The sequence below is a fragment of the Hypanus sabinus genome, chromosome 13 (assembly GCF_030144855.1).
Source record: "Hypanus sabinus isolate sHypSab1 chromosome 13, sHypSab1.hap1, whole genome shotgun sequence".
NCBI lineage: Eukaryota > Metazoa > Chordata > Chondrichthyes > Myliobatiformes > Dasyatidae > Hypanus > Hypanus sabinus.
In genome coordinates, this window is record NC_082718.1 from 106860087 (window position 1) to 106881064 (window position 20978).

Genomic DNA, 20978 nt, shown 5'->3' on the forward strand with positions numbered 1-20978 from the left:
AGGACAGTTGGTGTTTACAGGATTCCCTGTGAATACTGAGCGCACATATCGGCCAGACGGGGTGCACAATGAAAACCTGCATGAAGGTATACAGTATCCATTTGGGTTGCGCGGAGAAACCGGCAGTGGCAGTGGCAGAACATTGCATCTGCAATGGCCTTAGGACTGACTTCAACAGCACAAAACTACTGTGCTGTACCAATGTCTTTTGGGACCACCTGGTGAAGGAAGCCATTGAAATAAGCCTGGGGAGTAAGAATTTTAACAAAGATGAAGGTATTGTTCTATGTAAGAACTGGAATTTGATTGTAAACAAGGTGGGACAGCGAAAACCTGATTGGATGAGGATTAAGCAATCAGGAGGGATGGATAACAGGGGTATATATACCACCAGAATAGATGTGCCAAGGCATCATCCCTGATGAAGATGGCAAAGATTGTCATCGAAACATCGGTTAAAATTGATACCCTCACCTGAATGGAAGCTCGAGAAGATTATATTTGTCATAAATTCCAGGAAAACACTCAATTCTTCTTCAAAGTTGATGAAATTGGTGAGCTCAGCACGGGTGAATGAAGCAGCACCAATGCAGTCGTCCATGAAGCTGAGGGACAGTTGGGGAGCATTGCCGGATAAGGCTTGGAACATGGACTGTTCACATAGCCATAGGCATAGCTGGGGCTACCCATGGCTACCCCGCGACCTATGAAAGTGAGGGGAGCCAAAGGAGAAATTGTTGAGGGAGAGGACCAATTCTGCCAGATGGAACAGGGTGGCGGTGGAGGGGAACACTGGTTGATTCTTTCATTGAGAAAGAAGCTGAGAGTTTTAAGGCGTTCCTTGATGGCTGATAGAAGTGTATAGGGCTTGGGCTGCCAAGATGAAAATGTGGTGGTCAGGTCCAGGGAACTGAAAATTACTGATGAGGTAGAGAGCATGAGAAGTGTTGTGGATGGACATGGGAAAGGGGCTGAACCAAGAGGGAAAAAATGGAGTCAAGGCTTAAGAACAAGAGTTCCGTGGGGCAGGAGCAGGCAGAGACAATGAGCCTTCCCGGACAGACAGGTTTGTGGACCTTGAGAAGGAGGTAGAAGCAAACAGTGTGAGGTAAGGGAACTATGGGCTTGGTGACAGTGGATGGGAGGGCTGCACTGAGGTCAGTGATGGGACTGGACACTGCTTTTTGATGCAGTGGAGTGGGGACCCAAGGGCAAGGTACGAGGTGCCTGAGAGTTGCTGCCTGCCCCCAGCCAGGTGGAGATCAGTCTGCCACATTATAACAGAACCCCCTTTGCCTGTGGGTTTGATGGTGAGGTTTATGTGTGATTGTGTGTGTGTGTGTGTGTGTGTGTGTGTGCGGTGTATATGTGTGATTGTGTGTGAGTGTGAATGTGTGGTGTGGTGTGTGATTGTGCGTATGTGTGTGTGAATGTGTTTGTGACTGTGTGTGTGGTGTAAATGTGTGATTGTGTGTGTGTGTGTGTGTGTGTGTGTGGTGTGTGTGCATGAGTGTGTTGGTGTGTCAGTGTGTGTGTGTGGTGTATATGTGTGATTGTGTGTGTATATTTGTGTGTGTGATTGTGCATGTGTGTGTGAGTGTGTTTGTGTGTGTGATTGTGCGTGCGTGTGTGTGTGTGTGTGTGTGTGTGTGTGTGTGCATGGTCAACACTCAGCTGGAGGGCTGAAGAAGCACTATAAGGATCAGATGAAGAATGCTTTAAGGAAGTGCAAGATCAGACCCGATTAGCTGGAGGATGTTGCTGCTGACTGTAACACTTGGCGACAGCCGTGTAGGGACGGGGTTCGTGTTCTGGAGATGGAAAACAACAGCCAGAAGACAGCAGAAGAGAGGCAGGAGAAACGCAGCCATGGTTGCCATCACTACCACCACTACCACATATAGACGTCCCACCTGCAATAGAACTTGTGGGTCCAGGATAGGACTGTATAGTCATCAAAGATCTCACCGTTAAAGGTCTGGACGTCATCATTGGATTTCGATGGACAACTGAAGAAGTGTGTGTGTGTGTGTGTGTGTGTGTGTGTGTGTGTGTGTGTGTGTGTGTGTGTGTGTGTGTGTGTGTGTGTGTGCGCGCGCGCGCGCATGTATGATAGCATCTCTGTGTTTATGAGTGTCTGCGTTTCTGTGCTTGTGTGCATGTGTAAGACTGAAGACCACTGGAGTTTTCTCTGATTTGGGATGTCCAGATGAGTCTGCAGGACTAATAACCTCCAACATTCCTACAGATTTCAGACATTAAGATATGTGTCTGCGCCTCAGACATTATGCAATCTTGTTTTTTTTTGACGTGTTAGTTTCAATTCACTGAAAAATTCAGCTTCTAACGGTCTTCTGCCATGTCGAATGATTCCTGGTGTAAAGCACCTGCACGACTTGTTGACCTTTTTCCTCCATCAAAAGGACACAATTTTTTATCAGTTATCTGTATTTATTTATTCAGAGGAATTGATATGAATTCCTTTCCTGTCACGTGCAGCTCCATACAAACAGTTCCCCATACATACTGGATATTAATAAAATGCAAATCCCTCATTCTGCTGAAGACGATCTATAAACTCATTCCATGCAAATGCACACACCTGCTGAGCTTTATCTCACCGAACGTAAGTGAGTGGTTCCGACCAATAATAACCGGAATTTGTACTAAAACAACCCAAGTTGAAGTACTGGGTTTTTTGGCTGACTGGTGAGAAAATCTATCTGCAAGTCAGGCAGTGATTCTCCTGCCATCCGAGATCAATATACACCCCTTGGTTCCCCATCCATAATTCTTCCACCGATCACTTGCCTTAATTATTAAACATATACCATGATGGTGTCCCCTTATTTGGGGCAGGGAAGGACTCCTTTATCCTACTATTACCAATTTCTAGTTTCTCTTTCTCATCCTACTTACAGTATTTACTCTTTCTCTTGTTCACTACAGCGTCCTGTCGGGATTAAAGTTATGAGCTCAATGTCCACCAAACCCACTCTTACTTACTCTTTCTACTGGTACCACTGCGTCCCTAACATCATATCTCACCATACAGATTCACTGCATTCCTTTGATGTATCCTTGACACCATAGGTGTCTGTGACGATCTTACTGGTAAAAGCTGGTGCATCCCTGACTCCAGAGGTGTCCCTGACACTCTGAACTGTCAAAACTGATCAATAATCGATAGGCTCCAAGTACTTGGCCTCAAAACCTCCTTGTGCAGTTGGATCCTGGATGTCCTCACTTGCAGACATCAGTCAGTTCGGATTGGTTACTACATTTCCTCCATGATCTCCATCAGCACAGGTAAACCACAAGGCTGTGTGCTTAGCCCCCGGTCTACTCGCTTTACATTATGACTGTGGGCTAAGAACAGCTCCAATGCCATATTCAAGTTTGCTGATGACAGCCTGAATTACATGTGGTGATGAATCAGCATACAGGAGGGGGAATAAAAATCTGGCTGAGTGGTGCCATAACAACAACCTCTCACTCAACATCAGTGAGACCACGGAGCTGATTATAGATTTCAGAAGGAGTATTGGGTGATTGTGAACAGGTTTGGGCTCCTTATCTTAGCAAGGATGCATTGAAACTGGAGAAGGTTCAAAAGAGGTTCACGAAAGCGTTTCCAGGTCTGAATGGCTGGTCATAAGAAGAGCCTTTGAATGGTGCTATAAACAAAACACATCCATTGTGTGGCATACTGTATGTGTCTGAAGAGAATGCATGTAGTAACACAAGGCTTGGGTCTCAGATTGAAAAGTGCAGAGAAGGAGAATCCTTATTTTCTTCTATGTTTCAGAGAGAAAATAACCACGTGAGTATCAAAGGGAAGTGGTTTGGAAGGATGCAGAGAGGGTGGTACCTCCATTGACCATTGTTACTGTGTAGTCGCCCCAATACAAGCAGAAGTGAAATGAGAGAGCCCTTCCCAACACTTTCTGGAGACAATGATCAGGAGGTACTGAACAAGATAATTACTAACTCAAAGCCTCCTGTGGACAGCTTAAAAGAGCTGAGTGTTCAGAGCAAATCTGACTGCACAGAAGTCTGTGCCCCCCATGGATCAGTGACCTTTTGGGGTTGTTACAGTCTGAACATTCCACTGTCAGGACATTCAACACTAGTTAGTGTGTCCGATCTTCAACCTTACGCAGATCTGTTTATCTAATTGGTGCCACTTGCCCATAAAACAACAGCCGAGTCATGGTCAACATTCCCCGATGGCTGACCTGGGCCCAGACAAGTGAGAATATGGTGAAGGAGTTAAAGCATCAGTGTAAAAAGTAAATTCATCCTACTCAGGATAAGTAACACAGGACAGGGAGGACTCTAGGAGAGATGGTTCAGGTTACCCTGGAAGGGGTGGTCCACACTGAGAGGGTGAATCATGACAACGAGGACCACATTTCAATCTACACATGGAGAAACAATGCAGCCTTCTTCACTCAAATGCACAGACAGGCTGGAGTGGCAAGGAGAAGGGGTCAGGGAGAGAGTTCCATTAGAATCAGTGTGTAACCAAAGAGAGGGATCTCATCTGGGAAGGGCAGGTCACTAAACAAGAGGACAATGGGTTAAAAGCTGTCTACCGTGTACTGCAGTAAACATGCAGGGTGTCCGTCTGTGTCTGTGTATTGGGAACACAGTGACCAGTCAGTAAACATGCAGGGTGTACATCTGTGTCTGTGTATTGGGAACACAGTGACCAGTCAGTAAACATGCAGGGTGTACATCTGTGTCTGTGTATTGAGAACACAGAGTGACCAGTAAGTAAACATGCAGGGTGTACATCTGTGTCTGTGTATTGGGAACACAGTGACCAGTCAGTAAACATGCAGGGTGTCCGTCTGTGTCTGTGTATTGGGAACACAGTGACCAGTCATGCTGAGTAACAGGTCTGAATTTGGGGACTTTTGTCAAATAGGCCATCGTGGGAGTTCACTCAGCAGGATTCTTCCAAAAGAGAACTGTGTGTGTGTGTGTGTGTGTGTGTGTGTGTGTATGTGTGTGTGTGTGTGTGTGTTAGTGAGGAACAGGGTGAAGAAAGCATGAATTTTCTCAGCACACTTATGTGATCCTTGTTCATCAGTGTTGTGGCCACGGTAAGAGATACTTGGTTTAAAGAATTCGACTTGTGACATCGTGTTCTGAGCCCATAACCTTCCAATCATTTTAACACGGTTTGAGATTCTGGAGATGTTCCTTGTCATCCTCACGGGTAACAATGATATCATCCAGGTACCACTGAGGGCCTGGGCAGCCTTGCATCACCTGGTCCATCGCTTTCTGCCAGAGTGCATGTGCAGATACTACTCCAAAAATAAGCCTGTTATAGCGATAAAGCCCTTTGTGAGTGTTTATGACAAGAAACACTTCATCTCTAAGCAGGCCTCAGTTGTCCATTTCACTGAAGTGTTTCCCTCCAAAGAGGTTTACACAGATATCCTCTACCCTGGACAGAGGGTTTTGATCTTCTTTCAATAGTGTGTTGATGGTGACCTTAAAATCACCAGATACTGACTGGCCCGTCCTTCCTGGTTACGGGGACCACTGGTATTGCCTGTGGGCTCCACTCAGCCTTGCAAAGAATTCTTTCAGCCTCCATGCGATTGAGCTCATTGGCTACTTTATCACAGATGGTATAAGGAACCGGACAGGCTTTGTAAAACTTGGGTGTGGCATTTCCATTTAACACTATTTTACCCTTGATATGTTTGAGTTTTGCATTGCCATCCTTGAACACTGCCGTGGCACCATCCGGTACCTTGTTAAATTTGTTGTCAGTTGACTCCATGACAGGGGATGTGACATGCAAATGGTGGATGGATTTCCAATCAAGTTGTAGTTGTCTCAGCCACTCATGGCCCCACAATTCTGGCTGTACTGTTTTTACCAAACACAAGTCCAATGAGGCTTGTTGGTTGTGTATTTCATTGTTACAAATGCCATTCACACAGAAGTTAACTTTTCTCTATATAAGTTCCTAGTTGGATATCTGCAGGCTTCAGTTTGGTATCTTTGTTTCTATTGATGCAGCAATTTCAACTGCTCCTTTAAATGTCAGTTAAAAGCCAATTTTGAATGCTTTCTTGCAGGACTCCACAAGCTAAATAATCTCTCGGTGCATCATTAACCCTATCACTGAATTGACAATGTTCAGACAACTTCTTCCATTCAGCCAGGTAAGTTGAAGTGACCTCCCCTTCCTTTTAATTCCACCTATGAAACCAAACTTGTTCTGCAATTGACAATGGCTTTGGTTCTAATTGTTCCTGCATTACATTCATGCTATCAGCAAAGCTCATTTCGGCTGATTTGTTTGGATCTGTTAAACTTCTAATCAAACTTCTAATCAAATTTTCTACCTATTGCACTCAGTAACACTGGCACTCATTTCTCATTGGCTATTTCATTTGATTCAGAATAGTGTTCAGTTCGTTCAGTAGACATTCAACATCTAGTTATCTGTTGTGCAATCGAGTGCTTCTATCTTTCCGATGTAGCTAGTCATTTCTGCTTTTTAAAATTTATTATTATCATCACCTGGTAGTCATTGTTTATGTTCATTCATTGCTTGTTAATTTTGTCCATTTGCTGCTTTTGTTAACTCAGACCTTTACTTCTTGATCAGTTCAGCCAGCCCTCTGGCAATGAACTCAATTTACACAAGAGTCAACTCTTTCCAATTAATAGGGAAGCACAAGCATTAATATTTCGTGATCTCCCTTTTAAAGTTGTTAATAATCACTTTACTTACCTTGTATTACAGTAACAAAGAATTTGAAGGATCTTTTTCGTGAAAATTTTACCAATCTTTTGAACTCTACAAAACAGAGTTTGACACAATGGTCACCCTTATCTATGTCTCTGGTAGGTCGAATTAATGTTATTAAAATGTATATCCTGCCTAAATTTTTATACGTATTTCAATCTATTCCAATTTTCATTTCTAAAGCTTTCTTTGCCTCCTTAGATTCTATTATTTCGTCCTATCTATGGAAGGGCAAATGTTCTAGACTTAATAAAGCTTACCTCCAAAAACCTAAAAAAGAAGGTGGCATGGCTTTACCTAACTTCCGTTTATACTATTGGGCAGATAATGTTTGCTGTCTTACTTTCTGGTCCTGTTTTCATAACCAGTCTGATTGTCCTAAATGGGTGACAATGGAGTTGAACTCCTCTAAGGATCTCTGTATTCCTGCACTCTTTGGATCTGCACTCCCTTGTCACTTGTCTAATTGTTAATCCTCTTATTAGACATACTCTGAGAATATGGGCTCAGTTTAGAAAATTTAATGGTCTTCATGGTTTCTCTCTCTCTAGTCCTATCTTGCATAATCATCTTTTCTTACATTCTATTCAAGATTCAACATTTCATGATTGGTATAGAATGGGCAATAGGCACTTTGAAGATCTTTTCATAGATAATTGTTTTGCAACTTTCCAACAACTTTCTGCAAAGTTCTATCTACCTAAAACCCATTTCCTTAGAAACCTTCAAATGAGACATTTCATTAATCCTTTATTATCCAATTTTCCTGCGATGCCTGAGAAAAATGGACCTATTTCTTTCTATTAATCCATTGGGCAAAGGCTTAATATCTTTTATTCATGATAAATTAGTGATCCTAAGGCATGCCCCCTTTAATAAAATTAGAACTGCTTGGGAGCATGATTTAAATATTGACATACAAAAAAGCTGGATGAAGGGTTTTGACCTGAAACATTGACTGCTTCTTTTAACGGATGCTGCCCGACCTGCTGAGTTCATCCAGCTTTTTTGTACATCTTGATTTGACCACAGCATCTGCAGTTTATTTTGTGATTTAAATATTTCTTTATCTGATGCGGTTTGGGGCTTAATTCTCAAGTCAGTTAATTCAACCTCTCTATGTGCTCGCCAATCTCTTTTACAGTTTAAGGTTGTACCTAGGGCTCACATGTCCAAAACTAAATTTCCCAGTTTTATCCTGACATTAGTCCTGTTTGTGACAAGTGTAAAGGGGGCGAGGCTTCTCTTATCCATATGTACTGGGCCTGTCCTAGTCTAGAGAAATTTTGGAGAGAAGTTTTTTTAGCTTTATCCCATATTCTTAATTGCCACTTAGAACCTAATCTGCTGATTGCTCTTTTTGGTACCTTGGGTGAGGCAGATATACATTTGAGTCTGACTAAACATTGAACATTATCTTTTGCCTCTCTTTTGGCTGGGCGCTTAATGCTTCTTAGGTGGAGGGACATTGCCCCACCCACCCATGCTCAATGGCTTAACGATATTATGTTCCGTTTAGACCTTGAAAAAATTCACTACTCTCTTCTCAACTCGGACATAAAGTTTCAAAAGATGTGGGGACCTTTTCTTGAATACCTTCACAACTCCTCTTCAGATTAAGTTTATTTTCTTTAATCCCTTACTTTCAGCTTATTTTTCTTTCTGTAAGTTCGATGGTTGTTCTTTTTGTTTGAAATTCCATTTTAGTTTTGGTAGTAGGCATTATTATTCTTTGTTTTTATTTATATTTACTGTTTTCAGGAGTTGAGTGCTTCAATTATTTTTTTATATATATCTTGTAATGGTTGGCCTGGAGTTTTTTTCCAGTGGGAGGGAGGGGAGGATACTAACTTTATATGATTTTATTCTGGGTGCTATTTCCTCATTGTTTTGAACTATATAATTGATATGTTTATCTTGCACTGTATTAATCTTCATGTTGCTTTTGGGCTTTTTGCTTGTAGTTTGTTTGTGGAAATGCATAAAGAATCAATAAATAACTCAAACCCTTTGGAAGAAAAACGTGCTGTGCTTTTCTTCAACTCGAAACTCTCTCACCCCCTTCCAAAGAAAAATGTGCTGTGCATTTTTTAAACTCCTCTCTCACCCCCTTCCAAAGAAAAATGTGCTGTGCATTTTTTAAACTCAAATCTCTCTCTCTCTCTCCCCTTACAAAAAAGAAACCGTGCTGCACTTCAACAGGTAGGTAGCCATCACGGGTTCGTTTTAAAACTTCCTGGTTGCCACTGTTATGTTTTGTAACTCCAAAACCCAATCAAAAGAAAAACACAGAAGCCATGATATGTTCTGCCTTCTTGGATATTCTTTAGTGAGGTACTCACATATGACATGGTGATGTAATGACGTATGCCATCACGTACTTCTTACATATAACCCGTAATGAATTATGTAAAGAAACAAACAATCTAACATTATATTTCCAATATTACTCACTTATTACTGAAGCGATAAATATACTACACTAGGTATACAGTGAGACTCAGAATAGGGACTGTGACACAGTGCCACGAGTTGAATCGAGCAAGGCAGAAGCTCAAGGAAAGATTCAGATGTAACAATATGGAGCAGATTTGTTGACCCCTCTGGAAGTGACCTGCTCCCTATGGGCTTTGATGTGAGTTATTTAGGGATTATAAAGTCAGGGCTTAGAAGGTCAGAAAGCTTGGAAGTTACTAAGGATACGGACTAATTGAAATGTTTGAATAGAGGGGTCCGTGGCATCAAAAGACTCCAGCATTCCTTGGTTTCAAAAGTCTCCTTGAGTATGTAGGATTTTGTTCTGTGTGATCAGTCTTTGAGAGGAAGTCACAAGGTGTGTCCTGAACTCATTCAAAGTGGCTGAGTGATCCATGAGTTTCAAAGTGCTATGACTGGTCTGGCAACTTTTGAGATTCAGAAGAGCGAGAGTGGGAGAGAAAGGGAAAGACAGATGGACAGCGAGGTGAAAAGAGAGGGAGAGGAGAGGCAGAGGCAGAGAACAAGAGACAGAGAGAGAAAGAGAGAAGGGAAGAAAGGGTTTTAGGTCTTGTTACAGCGGTTGGGGAGATTCCATGTTTGATGGAATAGGCTGTGACACAGGGGAAATTACTGGTGAGTTTATCTTACACACAGTTGTAGAGTTCTTGAAGATATAAAGAATAGATGTGTTTCACCTGTGTTTTAGTTACCTGAATGCCTATAGGATGGAAAAGGATGTGACGTTGGCCGTGTAATATGCTCGAATGCACAGGGATTTCAGTTACAAGGCTTAAGATATTCAAAACAGACAATTGTTTTGCTAATTTTGGCAAATACTTTGAGAAAACTGGAAGAAATACCAACTGTTGCTTTTGTCAATAGGAGTGTGTTTGTCTTATCCTTCCAACAGCTGAATCAAATGTAAATTTCAACTTTCCTGTACAATCTGCTCCTTTGGATCAGGAGTTCTAGTCATAAAAAAACTAGAGCGATTTAATTTGGTTACAAATAAGATGAGATTTTGACTGAAAAATGCAAATGCACATATTTGGTCACCTACAGTATCACTCTTGATTCATGGAATCCAAGTAATATCACTAACTGTGAGAGTTGAATTGTTGGGTTCGTCTGATAGCAATTATCAGTATATTTGGCTGGACTGTGAGCAAAGGATTATAATAGAATAATGAGAACAGACAAGAGAGCCAGGGACTCTCGGCTGGCAGAGTCCAGGTTCACCTGTCTGTTCCTGCTGCCAAGTAGAATCCTTGAACCCCACCCAAACAGGGTCAAACATACAGTTGGGTTAGGGAAAGGGGATGATGTGAGGTTTGGAAGCCCCAAGCTGCATCACAGAATGGAAACTATAGGGGGTGAAGAACCACATTTCCTTCTGTGTATTACAGGAGAAATAATTCTGTGGATATCAAGGAGAAGTGACATGGCAGAATGAAGGGGGAGGTGACACAACCACAATCATTCATTTACTGACTCCCATGGTGGGAGAACCAGTCCGACAGGGCTCAAAATGTCAGTCAACAGTAATTCAGATCAGAAGCATTGAACGGTGTCTAGAACATCAGTGATCTCTCCCATTCAGGATGAGGGGGTCGTCTTGATGGATTGCCTCAGGTATTAGCGGAGCTGGTTGGCTGGGAGACTATCTTGTCTCACACAGGACAGGAACATTCCTCTTGTTGCTCCTTCCAGCTCCTCAGCCAATATATTGTTACCACCTCCCTCCCCTTCCCTCAGCTTGCTTTACCTGACTCTCGAGGCTGCTAGAGCTGGTATCCCCTTCCAGTCAAGTCCTCTTGTAGGATTTCCTCCTCACTCATTCCTTCCCACATTTGACACCCCCGTGTCCTTCTTCTGCCTTTCACTGTATAATCCCCACCCCGTTAAAATCTGCACTGTGGGTCTGATACAAAACTATCATGGCCCTGTGGTGACATCCTGGCTGTCCTCGACGATCCATCCTGGAAATTGTCTGGTAGATTCACTGGCTTGTGGAAAGTATCCTGACTGTGCAGAAACAACAAACTGCAGAGAGCAGTGGACTCAGTCTAATACATCATGGACACATTCCCACTCACTATCAGTAGTATCTACAGGAAGTACTGCCTTAAGAAGGCAACATCTATCATCAAAGATTCACACCTCCCAGAAACACGCCATCTTCTCACAGCTACATCAGGAAGGAGGTACAGAGGTCCAACACCACCAGATTTAGGAGCATTACTTCCCTTCAACCATTTTCTTCTTGACCCGAACAGTGTAACTCATCAGTACCTCAGTATAGTCACACTATGTCCACATTGATCACTTTACACCACTAGGGACTTTATTCAATTTTCTCTCTACTTGTGTTCTTTCTTGTACTATCTGTGTGTGATTTCTCTTTCATTTATTTGTCTGGGGGACTCCTGTGATGGATTTCACTGTCCAGGCTGCTTCTCTGATGCTGTGAGCCCGTGGCACCTGTGCAAGTAAATATTTCATTACACCTGTACATGCAAGTACTTGTGCGTATCACAATAAATTTACTAAAGATATCGTTCGTGTTGGGATCCATTAGACATTTCCCACTCTCCCCTTTGTGTGTCTGTTCCCCAAATCTGTAGGGCTGATTCGATGATCAACAGTGCAGAGTTGGGAGGGAAGGTGTGAACGTTCCCTGTAACATGGTGGCCTGGAGTCTGGGTACGACCTGGGGAACCTGGAATCATGGGACCGCACTGAGTCCAATGACTACTGTTCAGACTTCAGCCAGCCACTCCCACCCACATCTTCTCTTCTCAGTTATCCTCTTGCTCCTGGTGTACTGTTTGTATAGAACGCCTTGGGATCGTCTTTAATTCTACTCGTCTAGAACTTTTCATGGCCCCTCCTGGCTTTCCTAATTCCCTTACTGCATTATTTTCTGGCTTCTTTATAATCCTCAAGCTGGCTCTCTCTCTCTCTCTCTCTTCTCTCTCTTGGATCAAGTCAAGTCTATTATCTTTTAACTATAACACACATATAACTCACAATAACTTCAGAGAGTGAGAATAAAATTTACAGATGAATTAGGCAGAAATAAACAAAGTAAAGTGCAAAAATTAAGTATTATAAGGTACAGAACTGATTAACTGGTGACACTTCAAATGTGATGCGGCAGAGCGTTCGGAAGCCTAATGGCCTGAGGGAAGAAACTGTTTCCCATCCTGACCCTTCTTGTCCTTCTGCGTCAAAGTCTCCTGCCTGATGGTAGAAAGGCAAACAGCATGTTGGATGGATGGGTGGTAAGTGTCCCCGATGGACGGTGGGGAGACCCGTATGATACTTTCGGCCATTCTCACTGCTCTTTGTAAGGACTTCCGATCCAATGCTCAGCTGCTCCCACACCAGATAGAGATGCAGCTTGTCAGGATGCTCTCAATGGTGCTCCTGTAACATTTAGTTAAGGTGGGGGGTGGTTAGGAGCCTCTCTTGCCTCAATCTCCTCAGGCAGTGGAGGCTCTGCTGTGCCTTCTTATTCAGGGAGGTGACATTGAGTGTCTAGGTGAGGTCATCCATGATGATATAACAATTACAGCATGGAAACAGGCCATCTCGATCCTTCTAGTCCATGCTGAATGCTTACCATTACCTAGTCCCACTGGCTCACACTCAATCCATAAGCCTCCATTCTATCCTGCTTGTTACTTATTCAAAGAATTCCTTGAGGAATCCATGCTGACTATGGCCAATCTTATCATGAGCCGTCAAGTAACCTGAAACCACATCCTTAACAATCAACTGCAACTTCTTCCCAACCACCGAGGTCAGACTAACTCTCCTATATTTTCCTTTTTTCTGCTTCTCTCCCTTCTTGAAAAATGGACTGACATTTGCAATTTTCTAGTCTTCTGGAACCATTCCAGAATCTCGTGATTCTTGAAAGGTCTTTACTAATGCCTCCACCATTTCTTCCAGCCACCTCTTTCAGAACCCTGGGGTGTACACCATCTGGTCCGGGTGACTTATCTATCTTCAGACCTTTCAGTTTCCAAGAACCTTCTCCCTAGTAATGGTAACTTCACACAATTCAAGACCCCTGGCACCTGGAACTTCCTCCATACTGTTAGTGTCTTCTACAGTGAAGACTGATGCAACATGCTTATTCAGTTCTTTTGCTATTTCCTTGTACCCAATTACCACTTCTCCAGCATAATTTTCCAGTAGTCCAATATCCACTCTCTCCTCTCTTTTACACTGCATGTATCTGAAGAAACTTTTGGTATCCTCTTTAATATTATTGGCTAGTTTACTTTTATATTCTATCTTTACTTTTTTAATGACTTCTTTAGTTGCCTTCTGTTGGTATTTAAAAGCTTCTCAATCCCCTAACTTCCCACTAACTTTTGCTCTATTAAGTACCCTCTCTTTGGCTTTTATGTCGGCTTTGACTTCCCTTGTTAGTCATGGTTGTGTCATCTTTTATTTGGAATACTTCTTCCTCTTTGGGATGCATATATCCTCTGCCTTCTGAATTGTTTCCAGAAATTCCAGCCATTGCTGCTCTGCCATCATCCCTGCCAGTGTTTTTTTCCAATCAATACTAGTCAACTTCTCTCTCATGCCTCTGTAATTTTCTTTACTCCAGTGTAATGCTGATACAGCTGGCTTTAGTTTCTCCTTCTCAAATTTCAGGGTGAATTCGATCATATTATGATCACTTTCCTCAAGGGTTCTTTTAAGCTCTCTAATTGATTCTGATTTATTGTCCAACACCTAATCCAAAATAGCTGATCCTCTCATGAGCTCAACCATATACTGCTCTAAAAAGCCATGACATAAGCACTCTAGAAATTCTGCTTCTTGGAATCCCTGATTTTCCCAATCTGCCTGTATATTGAAATCGGTACAACTACTGTAACTTTGCCCTACTGACATATATTTTCTATTTCCCATTCTAACCTGCAGACTACATCTTTAGTACGGATAGGGGGTCTGTATACAACTCCCATCGGGGTCATTTTACCTTTGCAATTCCTTACCTCTATCTACAATCATTCAACAACTTCTGACCCTATGCTACCTCTTTCTAATGATTTAGTGTCATTTTTTCCCCCAACAGAGCCATGGCATTCCCTCTGCCTTTCTGCCAGTCCTTTCAATATAACGTGTGCCCTTGGAGAATAAACACCCAGATATAATCTTCTTTCAGCCATGATTTGGTGATACCTTTGACATCATACTATAAGTTTGTCAACCTTGTTACGTATTCTGCATGCATTCAGCTATAACACTTTTAGTCCTATATTCATCTTTATCAATTTTGTCCAAATCTTATATTGCAATTCATCTTGTTTACTGCAATTTTTCCATATCATCAGCCTCTCCTTGCCAGGAGTCTCACACATTGCCTCTGTTTATAAACCAACTACCTCATCTTTAGCAGCATTGCTCCGATTCCCATGCCCCTGCCAGAATGGTTTAAACCCACCCAAACAACTCTACATAAAATTAACAATGTGGTTTTTTAAGATGAGTCCAAGATGGTTACTGACCAGCTGAAGTGCAGTGAGACACTTTTGAATGTTTTTAAAAGCACTGCGAAGAATGTCAAGTGAAAAATGAAGCCCCACACATGTTCGCCAGAAGAGAAGACATGATTGAGTTTATAAAAAAGTCAAAAACGGAAGAATTCACGGGTTAATAAACAGTGAGTGAAAAAACAGAAATGCTGTCTACATTGGAAAGATTGACACATTTGATTACACAAAAGGTAACTAGAGTATGTATACTGAGCTAAATGAACAATATTTTGAAGTAAATGAAATGGCCAATGAGAAACAAATACCAATTTTGCAGAGTGTATTGGGGTTAAGGGCATACAGTTTGCTTTGAGGTTTGACTGTTCCAACCAAACCAGCATAAATGAGCTTTGCTGATATTGTCAAAGTAACGCAGGGACATTTAGAACCAAAGGCATTGTTGATTGAAAATTGTTTTAGGTTTCATTAGCGGAATCAAATGGAAGAGGAGTCCATATCTGCTTACGTGGCTGAATTGAAGAGATTGTCTGAGCATTGTTAGTTCAATAATGAGCTTAATTATACACAGAGAGGTCATTTAGCTTGTTGAATTTACAGGAAAGCATTCAAAAACATCTCCTAACTGAACCACAGCTTACATTTCAGAGGGCAGTTGAAATGGTTGTTTTAATCAAAACCACAAAGAGACACAATTGAGTTGCAGTCAATTGAAAGTGAGCACAAACAAAGTTGCAGTGTCTGGGTGGAGGCCAACTTGGCCAAACAAATTGTATCACCATTGTGATGGGGCTCACATACACCAGCCCCATGCAGTTTTAAAGGTAAAACTTGCAGAAAATGCAACAAAGTAGGACACACACAAAGAGCATGTCAAGCAGACAAAAATAAATGGACTGCACAGAGGGGAGAAAAAACTAAAAGGTCAAGTTTCAGTTTCAAAAAGAACGCTAATCTGCATGTGCTGATGAAAAATCTGATAATGAGGCAAATGACACAGGACTGTGTAGCCTTGAGAGTTACCATGTGAAAATTAACAATGGACAAGCAATATGACTTATGCTAGAAGTGAACAGCAAATTAATGAAAATGGAATTGGACACTGGCTTAGCTGTTGGAATCAGAATCTGTTTTAATATCACCAACATATGACATGGCATGTGTTAACTTTACGACAGAGTACAATGCAATACATAACAATGGAGAGAGAAAGAACTGTAATTTACAGTATGAATATATATATATATAATATTTAAATTAAATAAGCTGTGCAAAAAAAATCAAAAAAGCTGCTTTTGTGTATCTCCAAAATAAGTTTGAACTGCAATTGCTGATATTCATCTGAGAACTTATTCTCCTGTGGGAATGACATCTAGAACAATGAAATACAACAACCATCAAGCCACATTGAGCTTGTATGTGGTAAAAATAGAATGACCAGCATTGTGGGAGCATGATTGGCTGTGACAACTACAACTTGATTGGAGGTCCATCCAACATTTGCATGTCACGCATGTGAAATGGGGTCACCTCGTTTTCTCTTATTAGGGAGAGAGAGAGAGAGCCTGTGGTATATCGAAAACTAGGTGAATGAGTAGTCTTTGGCGTACTGCAAGACCTTCTTTATTGATGCTTTGCTGCACGCTTGAGTGCTTGTTGTGGGGGCTGATGCTTTTTTGCTGGTGGGGTGGTGGTGGTGGGGGGGGTCATTGCCTTGCTACTGTTTATGCATGGGAGGTGGAGTTGGGGGGGCTTTGAGGTTCTAACATTTAACTGTCATTCATTCTTTGGAGCATCCTCTGTTTTCGTGGATGATTGTGAAGAAAAGGAATTTCAGGATGTATATTGTATACATTTCTCCGACATTAAATTGGACTTTTGAACCTTTACAGAAGTGATTCCCGTACCTTCTCTGCAATGAAGCCAACTGAAAGCAAAGTAAGGAAGGTACTGGATGATGACACAATTGTCTCTACACTGCACAACACGAACCTTCGTCAAACAGAGGGCAACCAGGCTTTGGTGCCAACCTCATCCCTCTGATTGGAAAACATATTGGACCAAGGAAGGACCATTCTGCTCAGAGGAATCATGATAGTGACAAAAACAGTGATCCGATTACAACAGTTTTTGAAGGCAACATATGAGAGAAAGCTTCCGCTATGTCCATCAGGCAGTTACTTGTGAAATGAGGCTTGGTTTTAGACTGGAAAAGAGATCAGGGAATTTCAGGAAAAGGTTCAAGCATCGGCTTTTGTGAGTATAAAGAACCAGAATCTTATCTGCATGCATTAAGGTCATTGCATGAATCTCAAGTGGGAGACAAAAATCTGCTTGTAACTGTAAAGCCCACTGGATGAATGGACGGACAAAAAGAAAGGAGTCAATGGAGATACAAAAACGAGATTTGCAGATGATGTTGGGGATGAGGAAACCAAGCGGAGAGATTAAATCTTAAAGGGAGCAATAGAAGGATTAATAAGAGAGTGCTCCAGTAATCTAAATGGACCTTCCGAAGATCAAGCTGCTCAAGCTAGAAGAAGAAAAGGGAAGTAACAGAAAGGTGTCCAGAGCTGTCAGAAGCACTTCCTGCAGTTCCAGAATTAACTCCTACAACCACCATGGACGAGGCCCCTAAACCTGAGATTGTTTTACAGTCACAAATCTCACCTGCCAAGCAGAGTGATTCCCCCTTGTCAGGAAAGACATTATTCTGCAAGTGTAAGAAATTCTTCACAGCGATTAAAACTTTAGGCCTGAATGGGACTTTCTGAGATGCGGAGGTTCCTAAGGTTGTCATAGCCGGGGGTGGTAGTGGGGATAAACTCCTATTGTCTATAAAGTGCTCCTAGTGGTGTGTGTCTCCAACAGCCTCTGCCAACCAAGTCCAACTCTTGGCCTTCGCATGTGGCTTAGCTACTAGGACCAGCAGAACTGTTTCTACTGACAAAAGAAAGGGCAAAGGCAGACTACTGGCACATCAAAACCAGCTGCTTTGGGCAGGTCGGGCTCATCAGCCTAGGAGAAGGAAAACTCTGATTTTAAACCTCTGTTGCCTTGCGACCATACCCACCCATGGGAAAGGCTTCAGGAGTAAACCCCGAGGAAGAAATCCGGAGCTGGGGTCCCTAAGGCAGTTTGATGTTGTTTACAACTTCACTCTGGCAACCTCTGCGATGACACTGGTGCCAAGCTGTATCGGCACTTGCCCTTCCCTTGGACTACATCAGTGACGTGGAGAGGGGGATCCCACTGTATGGGCAACAGCTGGTTCTTCAGATCTTCCCACCCAGGCTTGCATCCTGGAGAGGACACCACTCACCAGGGGTGCAATCCCATGATCCCCTGGGATCAACGGCTGCCTGCTATGCTCTGGATGTCTGTACAGTAATTGGATTATATAATAAACTGTGCACTTAGTTGAACCTTCTCTCTAGTTATGATAACTTCACACACTACATGACACTGACACCTGGAACTTCCACCATATTGCTAATGTCTTTCATAGTGAAAACTGATGCAAAATACTTTTTCAGTTAATTGGCCATTTCATTATCCCCCATTACTACCTCTCAAGCATCATTTTCCAGCAGTCCGATATCCACTCTTGCCTCTTCTTTACACCTTCTGTGTCCAAAGAAACTTTTCGAATCCACTTTAATATTGTTGGTTAGCTTATTTTCATATTCCATCTTTACCTACTTAATGACTTTTTAGTTGCCTTCTGTGTTTTTAGAAGCTTCCCAATCCTCCAACTTCCCACTATTTATTTGCCCTCTCTTTGAGTTTTATGTTGGCTTTGACTTCTTCTGTTAGCTATGGCTGTGTCATCTTTCCTTTAGAATACTTCTTCCTCTTTGGGATGTATACATCCTGTATCTTCCAAATTGCTTCCAGAAATTCCAGCTATTGCTGCTCTGCCGTCATCCCTGCCAGTGTTCTTTTCCAATCAATTCTGGCTAACTCATCTCTCACGCCTCTGTAATTTCCTTTAGAAACATAGAAAACCTACAGCACACTACAGACCCTTCAGCCCACAATGCTGTGCCAAACATGTACTTACTTTAGGAATTACCTCGGGTTACCCATAGCCCTCTAATTTTCTAAGCTCCATGTACCTATACAGGAGTCTCTTAAAGACCCTATTCTATCCACCTCCACCACTATCCCTGGCAGCCCATTTCACGCACTCACCACTCTCTGCGTAAAAAACTTACCCCTGACATCTCCTCTGCACATACTTCCAAGCACTTTAAAACTGTGCCCTCTCATGCTAGCTGCTCTAAAGAGCTATCTCGTAGGCACTCTAGAAATCCCTCCCCTCCACCTCCTGTAATCCAGCACCAATCTGATTTTCCCAATCTACCTGTATATGTAAGTCCCCCGTGACTATTGTAACATTTTCCTTTTGGCATGCATTTTCTACAGTATGTCCCATTGTAATTTGGCATGGGCAGCAGTAAGTAAGCAGATTTGCTGTTTTAATAGACCATTCGTTCCCTCAGTCAGACCACTAGCCTGAGGGTAATAGGGTACATGAAAGACTTACTTTACCCATTAGAGACAGCTCATTTTTGTACCTTGGCAAACCATTATCAGGTTGAACTTCAATGGGATCGTATGCAAAAGCACGATGTTCTATTTCCCAAAGGGTACTATCCTGATTAGCTTTAACAGATGGAGTTGCCATCAAAAGTCCAGGATAATTCCCATAGTGAGAAGGTATGGGAATCGCTTCTGTAAAGGTTCAAAGGTCCAATTTAATGTCAGAGAAATGTATACAATAAACATCCTGAAATGCCTTTTCTTCATAGACATCCACAAAAACAGAGAAGTGCCCCAAAGAATTAGTGACTGTTAAATTTCAGAATCCCAAAGTACCCCCAGCTCCACCCGCGCGTAAATGGCAATGAGCATCAATTCCCCCCTCCCCCACTGGCAAAATAAAAGCAAGCATCAGCTCCACCACCGAGCGCTCAAGCGTGAGCAAATTAAGAGCAAAAACACAGACTTGCAGTAAACCCAAAGAGTTCACATTTCATCCGGCAATCGACATACCACAGGTTCCCTCTCTCCCTAATAAGGAAGAGGGAGGAGCCTCCATTTTTTGGAAGGGAACCGACATAACTTATTTGCCAGATCTGAGCATGGTGAATGGCAGCCAAGGGTCACTTTAAAAGCCTGACGATAGTTTCTAAACATAGCCCACAATTTCCTCCTGCTGAGCAAGCTATATCAGAGAGAGGGATAACCCCCACTGCCCAGACCACTCCACAGCACCCTGAACACCACCCCTCCCCGAAATGAACAGAAGACTCATGGGCCCACCGGGCAAATGCCAATAACGGGATGAGAAGCTGAGGGCGAAATGTCACCATGACAACACAAGTGGGTTTCTCAGCAATGTCGTTAAATGTTGTCATTGGGAAATCATCTTTCAAATGGGCATCGACATGGTTAACTGCAATGGTAACTTGCCATGACTGGTTCCATATGTCCCTCCATAACTCTGCTCCCTATAAGGGACACCCAGTACCAGTATAAGACTGCTGGTTCCTTTGGGGCAACCATCCAGCAAACCATTGCCAACCGCCCAAAAATCATTATAAATCCAGCTTCTTCAGGTTCCAGCATGATGTCAGTACACACTGCACACTGACTCACCCCAGCAGAGCTAACCTTCTTCAGAACTTGCCGGGTGAGAGGGTTAAAGGCAACAGCCTTCCATCAACGACAACCATCCTTCCATATCACAGAGCCGTCGGGGAATCAGGCGTCCGTCCGCTGCTGATCAGGAGTCAGAAGATTAAAGGGAACACCCCAAGTGAAAGAAGTCCCCTTTGTTTTATAAAATGTTTTACAAAATGTAATATAACACAAAGCTGCACTGATCGGGGCACTGGAGGGTATCCAAATCCTGACTTGTGCCTTGTAGATGGAGGAAAGTCTTTGGGCTGTAAGAAGTGAATGACCGACTGCAGAACGTTTAAATTCTGACTTGTTCTCCTAACTGCTGGTTAGTGGCCCTTATTTAGTTTTGGGTCAGTGGTGATACAACAACGTTGATCAACGGGGAAACAAAGTGATAGGAGTGGCTTAGTGGATGTTTGTTTTTTGGAAACGTTTATTGTCTGATACCTGTGCCTGTGATTTATAATCAGTAACAAGGAATCAGTGCCTGGAAATTGCCTGGAAGGAGT